We start from the raw sequence: 14,519 nt of genomic DNA on the forward strand, positions 1-14,519 counted from the left end.
TGATTCCTTTGCTTTCCTGCTTAAGAAATCATTTTTGAAAAAAGTTGCTCCTTGCTGAACTCTAAGAATAGTTTGGGGCTCACTTATCACAGTTAGCTGGCTGGTTAGTTTTACAATGCAGGTTCAATTCCTGCACTGGCAGAAGTCTTCATGAAGGACTAACCTTCTCATCCTCTTCCCTTCACCTGAGGTGTGGTGACCCTCAGGTTAAATCTCCACCAGTCATCTCTAATGAGAAAGCAGCCCTCTAGGACTATGGTGACTTTACCTTTAAGAGTCGCTTGGGCCCGCACTCATTCAGAGGTGGGCACTTCAGGGGTTAGAGTGCATTATTTCATCCTTCACCTCCATTCTAATTTATACCTTCCCTGTCTTCCTAACTTCCTCTATTCTGTTAGTGTTGCATTGCCGTATGGCTAATTCTTGTTAATTGGCACTTTACCTGATGGCACTGGTGATTTGGTGGTGGTTTCGTAAAAAAAGAGGTTGAATTCTTGTCCATTGTGGGGAACATCTGTAATTAAAAAAAAAAAGTGCTGACTTCTTCCCCGGTGTCTACTGAGCGGGGAAAGGATTGAAATGGCAAAGGTGGAAACCGGTGTTTGTGCTAAACTATAGGTTTACAATAAAACCCCTGTAAGTCCCCAAAAGGCTTTTGCTACCTAATTCAATGTATGGATATTTGTTTGGTAAACATCTTCCACTTCGAACTTTTGGATCCTGAGGTGACTAAACAATGCCAATGCTAGATGGGAGCTTCCTTTCAGTAAGGGCTGACATAGATGATAGAATTCAGTATTGCATCCAATGTGCCTGTGCAGTCTTTCACCATCTGAGGAGCAGATATTCTTTGCAACAAGACCTCAAACCCAGCATCAAGCTAATGGTCTAAAGGACAGCAATGTTTCCCCACCCTTCTGTGTGCACGGACAATATGCAGCATTCATCCCAAAACCGGCAAGAACTACCATTAGCAATGCTTCCACAGAATGCTGGAAAACCACTGGCAGAATAGATATTCCACTATCAGTGTCCTATCTCAGGCTGACATAGAGCCAATGCTTACGTTCAATCAGCTGTGTTGGGTGAACCACAATGCATGGAACAACTCTCCCAATAATAGTCTACAACTAATGACGGACAACATCTGAGCTTTTGCACATATCAATAGATTTACTGGAGTAAGCATCTGTCAGAAGATGGCTCTCACTACATTATCTCATGCTGATCCAATGGTGATAGATGACATTCAATGTGGAAAAGTGTGAGGTGATGCGCTTTGATATAAAGAACATCAAGAGACAGTATAAAATAAAGGGGACTATTCTGTAGGATATGCAATGGCAAAGAAACCTGAATATCTATGTTTGAAGGTCATTAAAGGTGGCACAGCAGTTAAAGAGAACTGCTAATAAAATATGAAGTATTGAGGATTTCATAAATAGGATCTAGAATTCAAGTGGAGGGAGGTTGTGACAAGCCTACATAAGACAATGGCTAGACATCAGGTAAAGTATTGTGTACAGGCCTAGGTATCACATCATAGAAATAATGTAAATGAATTGAACCTAGCGGAAAAGAGGTTTACAAGAAAGGTTACACGGATGAGGAACTTCAGTTATGAAGAAAGATTGGAGAATTTTTATCAGTTTTCCTTGGAGATAGGAAGGCTAAGAGAAGTTGTGAAAGAATTTTTCAAAATCATGAAATGTCTAAACAGAATGGAAAATGAGCAACTGCCTCTCCTCGAATATAAATCCATAAATAGAGAGTACAATCTTACAAAAGAAGAAAATGCAAGGTCAGAATTTTTTTCACACAGCTTGTAGTTAGGGTATGGAAGTGTGGTGGAGGCAGTTAAATTGAGGAATTCAAGAGGGTGGAGTCAATCAGAATCGGGGAAAGCTTTCTGCTGGTTGTAGTCAAACCTGACACAGAAGAAGCTGATTAAGGTGTTTGGAGGTCAGTCATGTCAGCTTCACGACATCTCTGCAGGAGTTCCTCAGGGTAGTGTGCTAGGCCTAATCATCTTCAGTTACTTCATCAATTACCTTCCCTCACTTAAAAGTGGGTTTGTTCACTGATAACTGCACAATGTTTACCACCATTTGTGACTCTTCAGATATTGAAACAGTCTTTTTCCAAAGGCATCAAGACCTGGACAATGCCTAAGCTTCAGCTGATAAATGGCAAGTGATCTTTGTGAGATGCAGGTGCCGGGGAATGAAGATCTCCAACAAAAGAGAATCTAATCATTTTTTTCCTTGAAATTCAGAACCATTATCATGGCTGAATCCCCCACTATCAACATCCTGGGTATTATCACTGACCACAAACTGAAAGGGATCAGCCATATAAATACTGTGACTGTGGTCAAGGATCTGGCAAAAGGAACCTAATGTGGGAGTATATGTGGGAAAGTGTCTATTTTGCCAGGAAACAAAGAAAAGAAAACTGCAAATTATCGAAATGGTGAGAGCTTGCAGAGCTCTGAGAATCAGAGGGATCTATATTTCCTCATGCCTGTATAACAAAATGGTTAGTATGCAATTACAACAAGTAATTGGAAAGCTAATACAATATTATCACATTATGAGGGGAATTGAATACATAAGTTATGCTTCAATGACATGGGGCATTGATGGAAGCACAACTGAAATACGCTGCACAGTGTCGGTCTTCTTATTTACGGAAGGATGTAAAAGCATTGGAAGCATTTTGGAGGTTTATGGGAATGAGTGGATTGTCTTATGAGGCAAAGTTGGGCAGGCTAGGCTTGACGTTGGAGTTTAAAAGAGTAGGAGACAACTTGATTGAAACATATAAGATCCTGGAGGGCCTTGACAGAGTAGATATGGAGAGGATCTTTCATTTTATGGTAAAATCTAGAATGAAGCGTCACTGTTTAAAAATTAGGAGTGGTCTACTCAAAACAGAGTTGAGGCAACTATTTTTCTCTGAGGGGTCGTGAGTCTCTTCCTGATGGATTCTTTTAAGGAAGAGGCTGACAGGTTCTTGTTAAGCAAGTGAGAGGTTCTCAGGGGGTAGAAAGGAATATGGATTTGAAGTTACAATCATATCAGCTATGGTAATATTGATTGACGAAACAGTTTTGAGGAGCTGGATGGTCGAATCCATTCCCTATCCCACCCCTGGATTGATTTGAGAAGGTTGTGGTGAGGTACTAGAGAGGGACAACAAATGTTATCACACCCAGTGATACCCACATCTCATGAAAGAATTAGAAAATATAAGTAGGACAACTAGCTTCTGACAGTCTCCATGTAAGGATATTTGCTTCACACATGGACATCCATTTGTTGTGGTAGACAGTAAAGGACTTTCAGCAATTTACAAAAGTTTTATTGTAAACCTATAGCCTTGTACAGGCATCAGTTTCCACACTTTCATTCAGAATCCATTCCTTGTCTGGAAGGGAATATCAACTGGGGAGGAATTCAGGTTTTCTTTTTATCTTTTAGGGTTTAATCTTCCCACTGAATGCACAAAACACATAATGAACAAATAACAAACTCTGTCCACCAGGGGCAGTTGTAACAATAATGAAACAAAAAGGCTGAAAAAGGGACAAAAGCAAGACAGAGAGTAATTAAAATGGTATTAGTGTGGGAGATAATGCACTCCAGCCCGCACAGTGCCCACCATTCTCAAAAAGATTTGAGACGACTGATAGACTTCATGTAATAAGAACCCAGCCCTTTTCATTAATTGTCCTCCAAATTAACTAATCACCCAATCACCCAACCTACAAACACTGGTCACCAGTAGAGCAATAACAAAAAAAAGAGTTGCAAAATGGAAGAATGGATCTTAGTGAACCAAATAAGCAATCTTTGATAGTTGCCATGGTAACTATTCTTGAGACACAGTTTCATTCTTTATTTACTGAATTTGAATGTCAGCAGCTTCTATAATGAGATTTGAACCACATTCCCCCAAAGCATTAACTATCGCCTCAATATTATGAATCCAAGAACATCACCACTATGCCGGGAGCAGAGTTCACCTCTGAAGTGCAAAGTTCAATAATAACCAGTTGCCCTCCATCATCTCTGAACCTGATCTGTGTGATCCTTAAATGACACACATTTCTAACTCTGGCAATCCTGGTCACTCAAGAGTATCAGAACACCTCTGGTATGTTCTAAGCTGACAATTGCTGGTTACGTCTCTGTCATCCCTTCTCGCTGTCACTTCTGTTGTTCTTTGAGAGAATGGGACTGCCAGGATGCATGTCATGGTCCACTGGCTGCTTCTCACCTCACCACTAAAGCCTAAGCAATGGAGTGAACATTTTGAGAAAAGTGCTGAATGTTCTGCTGGATCTAATTCTTGACAGATGCCATCATCTGGTCTATGGAGGCAACCATGTGCTTGCATTCTTAAGCCATAACATCAGGCAGTACTTGAGCAGACTCCTCTATCCTTCATTTAAGTCTGCATGTGAATCTCACCTCCATTCAGATGCACTTTTTTCTTGTGTCTGGTCCATTTTCCTTTGCAAATAGTTACTTTTAAAAAAATCAAAGTATATGTATTTATCCTATACTATTCTAAGCAGGAAAGCCAGAGACCACCAAAAGGACGTGTTGTCTACTTTTGGTCAATATTAGTAGGAAGGGAATAATTCAGTTGTTGTGGTTCACTTAGGTATTAATGACATCGGTACGACGAGGAAAGCAATTCTGCTGAAGGATTACGAGCAGCTAAATTAAAAAGCAGAACTACAAAGGTAACAATGTCAGGATTACCATGTCGGCCATATGCAAATTAACATATGTTACGTAACATTATAATGATAAGTGACTGGTTTGAAGATCAGAGTGGGAGAAATGGATTTGGAATCATGGGGCATTGGAACCAGTATTGGGAGAGAGATCTTCCATTGAAATGGGTTCCATTTGAACCGTACTAGGGTTAGTGTTTTGCTGAGTCATATGACTCGTGTTGTCGATGGGGTTTGAAACTAATTATTGGGAGAGGGATGGTGGATGATGTAATTGAGATGTTAAAAAAAACAAAAAGAAATGCAAGCAGAGGTGCAGTGTAATGAAGAGACAAACAATAAAGTGTGGCAGGGAGGTACAAGAAATATAATCAAAAAGAGTGCAACAGATATGAGAAACAGAAAGGTAATAATGGTAAATGATCAAAGCTAAATGCTCTTTATCTGAATGCACATATCCTTTGTAACAACAGAGATGTGTTGATGGCGCAAGTAGAAATAAATGAATACAACTTGATGACTATTACAGAGGTGGAATATTGGATCATTGCAACAGACCCAGGACAGAAATACTAGCATGAGAGCAAGGTGGTTTATTAAAATGGAAAGCAACCAGGAGGTCAGCCTCATTTTTCTGGACAGAGTAGAAGATGCTTTGTAAAGTGATCACTCAGTCTGTTTTTGTGGTTGAAGTGTGACCAAGACAGGGTGCTCAATAACCAAATGTATTTGATGTTCCAGAAAAATAGGCAAGATAAGGATGGAAAATATCTGGATGATAATGAGTAGTGGTATGGATGCAAGAGATCATGATGTGGAATCAGTTTGGGTAGAAATAAAGTAGAGAAAGGGAAAGATTTCAGGATCTGGGTCGATCCAAGGAGTTGTGCCATTGTTGGATAAAGTAAAAACCAGGAAATAATGGATTTGTGTGAGAAGGGCACAACAATTATCATGGGTGACTTTAATCTGCTTATTGATTAAACAAGTCAGATGGAGTAGGGGAACACCAAAGGCAAATTTACAGAGTACATGAAGAACTGTATCTTACAGCAGTGTGTTGCACAAGCTACCCACAAATAGGCTATTTTAGAGCTAATGATGTGTGATAAGGTAGCATGAATAGGAGAGCTCACAGTTAAGGAGCTTCTAGGGGCTAGTGACCGCAACATGGTTTCAACTTCAGCTTGAGGGAGTGCAACTCTGATCTGAAACTGGTATCCTCAATTCAAACACCTGCAACTGCAGAGATACAAAGAATGAGTTGTCTGAAACAGGCTGAGCAAGTACACTCAGGATAAATTAATGGATGACCAGTGAGAGACTGGTATTTCATTTCATTAAGTAAGTATTTCATAAGTGTCAGCAAAAGGTTATTCTGGTCAAAAAGCACGACTCATTGAGGAGGCTGCTAATCCATGGTTCACAAAGGTGGCTAAAGAAAGTATTCAACTAAGGAATGACTAAGGAATACAAAGTGGCAAAAACTGCAGAGATCATGAAGGCATTGATCAAAATATTCCAGAATTCACTGGATTGCAGGAGAGGTTCAGCAGATTGGAAAACCACCAAAGTGCCACCTCTGTTCAAGAAGGGAAGGAGATAGAAAGCACGAAACTATACGCAGACAAAATATGGTGTTCTTGTGCTTGAAACACAATAATTTAACTTGTAGGTGCAGCATCTAATTAATGATTGTAATTAAGGTAAGTAATTTGTTTGTAAGTAATGATTGCAATTAATTTGGCAAAAGATATTTTGGCCTTCTTTAATAGAGGGTTCAAGTTTAAAATTAAAGACATCTTTTTTACGACCATGCAGGGTGTAGGTGAGGCTGCACCGAGAGTACTGAGTACAATTTTGGTCCTCAGTGCAGGTATTTAAGAAAGGATATATTAGCATTGCAGACAGTTCAAAAGAGATTCCCTCGGCTGATTCCTGGGATGTGTGGTTTGCCTAATAATTAATGCTTAAACAAGTCAGGCTTTTATTCATTTCTATTTAGAAGAATAAGTGGCGATCTTATTGAAACATGCAATAGGGCTTACAATGGTAGATTTTGAGAAAATGTTTCTATGAGTTGTGGTAATCTAGAAATAGGACGTACAGAATGCAATCTCAAGGTGAGAAAACACCCTCGATCTCATATTGTGTTTGGTGGAGTCATTCTCCTACACGCTTTCATAAATGTATCTTACAGACCTCGCCATTTTAAATGTTGTTTGAGCCTTTGTAGTGAGAATCACTCCATATTTTGCCCAATCTTACCATGTGCTGTTCTTGAAGCAATGCGCCAGTGACTGGGGATCCTGGAATTCTCAGATATCCCTTGCATCCATGGCATCGCAAATAGGGCATTGTGTGTCCAGTTAAGCGCTGTCAATCAGAAATTCACCAAAGATCCTTAGACAGCAATAACCACAAACCAATAACCACTTCCATCTAGAAGGACAAGGGCAGCAGATATATGGGAAGGCCACCACCTTCAAGTTCCCTCCAAGCCACTCACCCGTCCTGGCATCGCTGTTCCTTCAATGTCACTGGGTCAAAATCCTGGAATTCCCTCCATAATGGCATGGGGTGGGGGGGGGGTCAACTCACAGCAGGTGGGCTGCGGCAGTTCAAGAAGGCAGCTTACCACAACCTTCTCAAGGGTAATTAAGGACGGGAAATAAATGCTGGTCCAGCCACCGATGCCCACATCCCACAGATGAATCAAAAAAAATCTGGAGCTGCCCTCTGCATGGTTCCTGAAATTTGTCCTGGACAGGGAAAACAGGGCAAAAACATCACTCTGTGTTGCAGGCATCATCTTGCCTTTCTGCTGGGCATCATCTTGGCCTCCTGCTGGGTGGGGTGGTGCACAGGTGGAACTTGTCTTCTACCAGGACCATTAGTGGAGGTCTTGTCACCATACCGTGACATCCTGCTCCACGGTTGCCACCAATTTCAAGGCAGTCCATGCTATCTGGAGGAAATGTTTGCACTGTAGGAAGGTAGTCAATATTCTTCTCCATCAATATCTCAATCACCCAGGTCCACACTTCCTCAAGTGTTCTTACTATACCTGCCTTCCACCAAGGATCATGCTCTTCCCCTCTTACTAATGGGTGTAACATCCTCCCCACTCACTTTCATCCACCACAGACTGGAATAGTGTTCTCCATGCATGCCCTTTGTGCCTCCTACTGTGCCTCATTCAGGAAACCTCCCCACTTGCATCAACAGTAATAACTGAGCCACCCACTTTCTTCTTCGGTAATACTTGCTTTACTCTCATTCCAAGAGCTAACCAGCCCATAATAGGGCAGAAACAGTCAAGATGATTGGGATGCTGCGTATCATTCAGCTCCTCACCCTTTAGGAGGAGAGAATTCTGACTCAAAAATCCTGAGCAGGGCCTGGAACCTAAGGGGCAACATTTTCATGCAGAGGGTGGTGTGTGTATGGAATGAACTGCCAGAGGAAGTGGTAGAGACTGGTACAATTACAATATTTGGATGGCTTTATGAATAGGAAAGGTTCAGAGGGATATGGGCTAAATGCTTGAAAATGGGATTAGATTAATTTAGGATATCTGGTCAAGTTGGAGCAAAGGGTCTGTTTCTGTGCTGTACATCTCTATCACTCTATGAATCTGGCTGAGGAGGCAATGGCAAGGTGAAGTGATGCAGGGCAGGGATGCTGCGATCATCCAGGTAGATTCAGAGTGACTGAGAACTATGACAGTGAGCAAAGATCCCAGAGATGCAGTCTGGATTAGTTCATGAGCTGTCTGTGCCCCTGAGTGCACAGTGTCCTTGCTGCAGTGGTTCAATGATAGCAGCCCTTGCAGCCTGAGGTGAAGCATTGAAGTGTAAAAGCATTCTGGAAGTGGATCAAAGATGAATCATGAAGTTTCATAGAGGATGGCACATATTTGCATGCCAATGTCCATGCATGTGGCTGGTGCCCAGGGCGTGTGTCCAAGATGTTGGTAGCCCAGTGTCCAACGTGGAGCCCTTTTAGAGCAAGCAGCAGTTGAACCCTTCAAGAACCCATGCCGGTTTCAGTATCAAGTGTTCCCAATAGCTATTTTGTGCAATGAGTTGGTCTGTCAACAAGCTGCTTAACAAATAATAATGAGTCTCAATTGGGAACTCGACCTCCCCGGAGAGACTCTTACCATGACTCTTGATCAAAAGGGGGATGTTGCAGCAAGATGGTCTTGGCATCAAGATGATCATCTCACCCAATTCCAACACTTGTCTCTCTATAGCCCATGTGACTCAGAGTGAAAGATTCCTACTGTCAAGACAGAATAAGAAGTCACTCATTTAAAACTGAGATGTGAAGGAAATTCTCCTTCCAGGTAGTAGTGAATGATTGGAATTCTCTACCTCAGAGATTAGTGGAAGCTTATCAATGAAAGTAAAGAGGGCAATACATCTTTTAAATACCAGGGAGTTGAGGGCTATGAGGAGCTGGCACAAAGGTTCAGTTGGGGCCTGGATAGCTATGACATTATAGAATGGCAAGCTTGAGGGCTGATTGGCCAACTCTTGCTCCTATTATGTTGTTGCATTAAGATTTAGATCCCTCATTTACTCAACACCACCACCCTAGGAAGAAAATATTACTTACAATGCAGCAAAGGTTTCTTTACAATGGCTTCAAAAATATAAGTTCTAATCATCATGAATTTAACAAGGATATTATTTATATTTATGTTTTTTTAAAGGGTATGCATATGAGGTGTTGGTTAGCTCAGCTGGCTCATGACACCAACTGCATGGGTTCAATTCTCACATCAGCTGAATGCTGTAAAGGGCATACTCATTACCTGAGTTGTGGTAATATGTAAAACCATTATTGGCCACCTCCCTATAATGGAAGAACAGGCTATGATGACATTGCCTTTACGCTTATACATATGTTCCTTCTGTTTCTATGCTTGAATGTGATATCTGTAAAGCTCCAAAAGATTAACTCAGTCAAAAGCAGGTACATGTAACAAGTAGTAATAGCAGAGTTTAACTTCTAAGTGTTATAGCATTAATATAATTTAGTGCTTGCATGTTTTTCACACACTTTCTTTAACTCCACAACTAATTTCACTTTTTGCATTTTTAAATAGGTAAAATGCATTCCTCGAGGACTAACAATTCCTCTCTGTTCTGATCATAAAAGTCATTTTGTCTGTTTCAACAGTGTTCTTGAGATGCGTTTTATGTTCAAATAATGTGTACTATACTGCCGTTGGCTTTGAACTCTGACCACTTTGAAATCTTCCATTTTCATCTGGTCCCATTCAAACAGGCTTTATTTAACTCTTTGAGTGATGTCAATGCTTCCTCATTGTAGACTTTTCTTTATTTTCCCAACAATTTCTGTCTTTCTTCCAAACTGCCAGTATCATCTTCCTTGTTGCCCAGACTGCATCAGAGTTTAACATTTTCGTTGTACTTTACATGATGAAGTTCTAGCAGTTTGTCAGTTTTGGGGTTTATTTCTGTGCTCAATTACCTGTTCATATTCACCAGCAATTCCGTCTCCTGTTCAATCATTTTGTAAGATAATTTATAGAGACTTCTGAATGCATGAAACGTGTCACGTTTAGCTGAAGATCTAATTTTGTGGAAGTCACTTCCAGTCTTCCAATTAATTCAGAGATTGTCCTTCCAAACTTCTTTGGATTTTTTGCCTACTTTTCTCTTCTTCCTAAATCATGTCTTACATAACAGGTTTTGTCAGTTGATTGTTTTGGTTCACATCAGATTAATAAATTGAAAGGAGGGACTTCTGCTTTCTTTGAGCAAGCTATTTTCTTGGTTTGTCCAAGAGATGTGCCAAAGCCTTCTACACCTTAATTTTCTTCACACAGACAACTCCAAAGTGCAACCTTCAATTACAATCCTTTCTATCGCCTGCAAATATTTGTTTTCTCTCTTATTCTCCAATTCACTTTCAAGTTTGTTGATCTTTTCAAAAATCCTATCCACTGCTAAGTCAGGCTAGTTGCCTTTGTTTCAGAGTCATCCAAAGAACCCTGACTCAAGTGGTACCACTTTACATAGACATTCCAGTCACTTTAGAATTTTTCCTCCATGGTTACTGATTGCTTTTCAGTAAAATTCATTCTAGCTGCTTTTAAAATCGGGATCTTTTCTCAACACTGCAAACTTCATCTTTCCCGTTGCTCAGATTGTATCAGAGTTTAAAGCTTTCATTGTTCTTTTATTGATGAAATTACAGTAGTTTGTCAGTATTTGTTTATAATCCTCACTCAGACAACTGCTATGGTTCATCAGCAATTCTCTTTCCTGCTCAATGTATTTTTAAGTATACTTTGTTGAGACTTCTGATATGCGAGATTTATCAAGTGCAAACTGCACATCTCCTTTTGTGAAATTTACTTTGACAAATTTATTATTTAGAAGTTTTAAGTCCTCAAACCACATTTTTAGTTCTTGCGACCGATGTTCAAGTATTCCAATCCATCTACCTCCTGAGTAAATTTATCTTTCATGTGCAAAAGTTGTTTTGCCATATTGATCAGTTTTTCGTTTACTTCCTCACTGTTGAGGCAAAGAAATACAAGGTCATTCATTCTATTGAACATGCAGTACCATATAGTAACATATTGGTTAATTGAACATTTCAATGCCTCTTACGCACGTCATCCCCATAACCTTTTATGCCATTGACAATCAGAAATCTATCAATCTCTACTTTAAACTTACTTAATGACTGAACTTCCACTGAACTTTCTCATGTGTGGCGACAGCAATTACAGGGGGTTTGGTAAGTTCAGTAAGATCGAGCAACTGCGACAAGTCAGTCGTTGTCATGTTACTCTCAATGTTAGTCAAATCATTTCCCAACATTGCAACTGCCCCTTAGGGGCTCTAGTGATGCAGTGGTAGTGTCCCTAACCTTTGAGTGAAAAGGCCCAGATTCAAGACCTATGTCTTCAGTGGTGCGTAATAGCTTATTTGTATACTTAAAACCTACCCTCCAAAAGATACACCACAGAATAGACTCTACTTGCTATATCACATTATATTGTAACTATTTACAGAGATCATCAATTGAATCATCAGCTGCCATCAATGACTGAACTTTCCCAACGCCCCTTACAATTTTAATATGTTCATATGCTTTGTTGGAATACTTCCTTAAATACAAAACCTCCATAGCTTCCCAACCTACTTTTTTCAATATTTAAGGGAGAGTTTCCTTGATTATTCTAAGGTGCATTCTCCATTCTGGTGGGTTCAGAGACAACATGTTAGCATTAACATTAGATCATCATTGTGTTTCCAACAATCAGTTGTATCTCGATGTAATGGTAATTTTTCAGCTTTCAGGCCTTGTTCTTGCTTAGAGGCCCTTCTTTTTGGCCTAAGGAGGGGATCTTTTTACATTCCCAGTGATCTCTTCTTGACTCTTGTGGTGATTCTGGAAGTAATCAGTGTAGCCCCAATAAATTGCTTCAAGAGATTCTCAAGGCAGTGTCCTACACCCAACTTTGCATCCGTCAGATGGTCAGAACTGGGAAAGTTTAATGATAACTAGTACCCACTGCCATACTCTGCTCATCATATACTTGAAAAACTTGTATCCACAGGCACAAGTGAGTGGTCAAAATTCATACTTCGGATGTAATTTGCAAGTGATAGTCATGTCAAACAAGTACCGAACAAGTCAATGACCATCTCCAAGAGGATAGATTCTGACCATCTCTCCTTGACAATCAATGGTATTACCATCACTCGATTCTCCACCATCAATATCCTCAGTGGTTGCCATTAACTATAAACGTAACTGGACCAGTCATACATAAAATAGGGCTCTAGCATGGATGGAGTCAATGAGTAACTCATTGCTTGACTCCCAAAGTCATCTTGATGGCATAAATACAGACTGTGATTCGAAAAAAAACCTCCAATTATCTGGATGCTCTAACAACATTCAAGAAGCTCAAAAACATTCAGGATGGCCTGCTGTCCACCACCTTGAACATTCATTCTGTCCATCAGTTGTGCACTTTGGCAAGAAAATGTATTATATACAAGATGCACAACTCCCTCAGCAACACCTTTCAAATTCCAACCGTTACCACATGGAAGAAGAAGGACTTCAGTGGCAAAGTACATATTGGAGGTGCGGGTCTTGTGGTACAATGGCACTGTCCATACCTGTGGGTTAAACAACCTGGGTTTAGGCCCCACCTGCTCCGGTGGCATATCGTAATATGTCTATCCGGACTGATTAAAAATACTTACACAGTCTGTGCCTAATCTTTGTGGGGCAGTGTCTAGGATAAATCCATTGTCTCATGTATCTCATCTTTTAAAGGGCTCTTGTGGTTTAATGATAGTATCCCTCCCTCTGAACAGGAGACCTGTGTTCAGGTCCCACCTGCTCCAGAGGTGTATAATAACATCACTGAACAGAAAATGTATGTAAAATAGAAGGTCCCTGAACATAGAGTTCAATTCCAAAAATTGCTGACAGAACAAAGGGAACAATCACTTTTTACAGAAAGATATGGATTCATTTGACAGAATTTGCAAAATATGCAGCACAAGTTTTGGTGTAATTGGTGTTCCTGGTGAGTGACTACGGCCACTGGATTTAACTGAGAATAGCTAGCTGCTCTGACTTTACTCTATGACTAATAATGTTACATACTGCTCCACTGATATGAGCAAATACCCAAGCAACAATACCATTTTGGTAAATTTGCAGCTGAGTCAGCTCAGGAAACTCTCAAAAGAAATGATCGTACTGGGACTATCTATTGCCATTGAATTGTAATGCACTGTTGTCACTAACCCTAAGAAGTTAGTTCTATTTTGATACTTCTATTTGAAGTGACTGATCTTTCTACTCCATGGATCTGTCGCTGTTTCTGAATATATAATCAATGGCCAGAGGGAATATTTGTGTTGTTGGTTGAGAATGCCTGCCAGTTAAGGTATACAGTATAATGTATTGATATTGTTTCTCTCTGCTTAAATTACACCAACAGAAACTGATGTTAACCAGTTACTGACAGATAAAGACCTGGGAAGCACCCTTACTGTATTCAAATCCTTTGGTTAATGACGTTCTCTGATACCAAGTATAGTTATTGCAAATACTTTAGTTGCTCTGTTGCTGATTAATCCTGTTAACAACACAGTCCTAAGAATCGGTGGTTATTAAAATATTTTTACAGTCTATTCTCTTTCAAGAGCTGTATATTGTCCTCGTTTTTGCAAGGACCGCAACTTCCCCTCCACAGTGGTCGAAAACGCCCTCGAACGCATCTCTCGCGTTTCCCGCAACTCATCCCTCACACCCCCTCCCCTCAATAACAACAAAAACAGAATCCCCCTCGTCCTCATGTACCACCCCACCAACCTCTGGGTCCAACGCATCATCCTCTGGCACTTCCGCCACCTGCAATCTGACCCCACTACCAAAGACATTTTTCCCTCTCCACCTTTATCTGCCTTCTGGAGGGACCACTCTCTCCATGACTCCCTTGTCCGCTCCACAGGCCTCACCAGCCCCACCACTCCCGGCACTTTTCCCTGCAACCGCAGGAAGTGCTACACCTGCCCCTACACCTCCCCCCTCACCCCCATCCCAGGCCCCAAGAAAACCTTCCACATCAAACAGATGTTCACCGCACATCTGCTAATGTGGTATACTGTATCCGCTGTTCCTGATGTGGCCTCCTGTACATCGGGGAAACCAAGCGGAGGCTTGGAGATCGCTTTGTGGAACACCTACGCTTGAT

Source organism: Rhincodon typus, chromosome 35 (assembly GCF_021869965.1).
Source record: "Rhincodon typus isolate 14 chromosome 35, sRhiTyp1.1, whole genome shotgun sequence".
NCBI lineage: Eukaryota > Metazoa > Chordata > Chondrichthyes > Orectolobiformes > Rhincodontidae > Rhincodon > Rhincodon typus.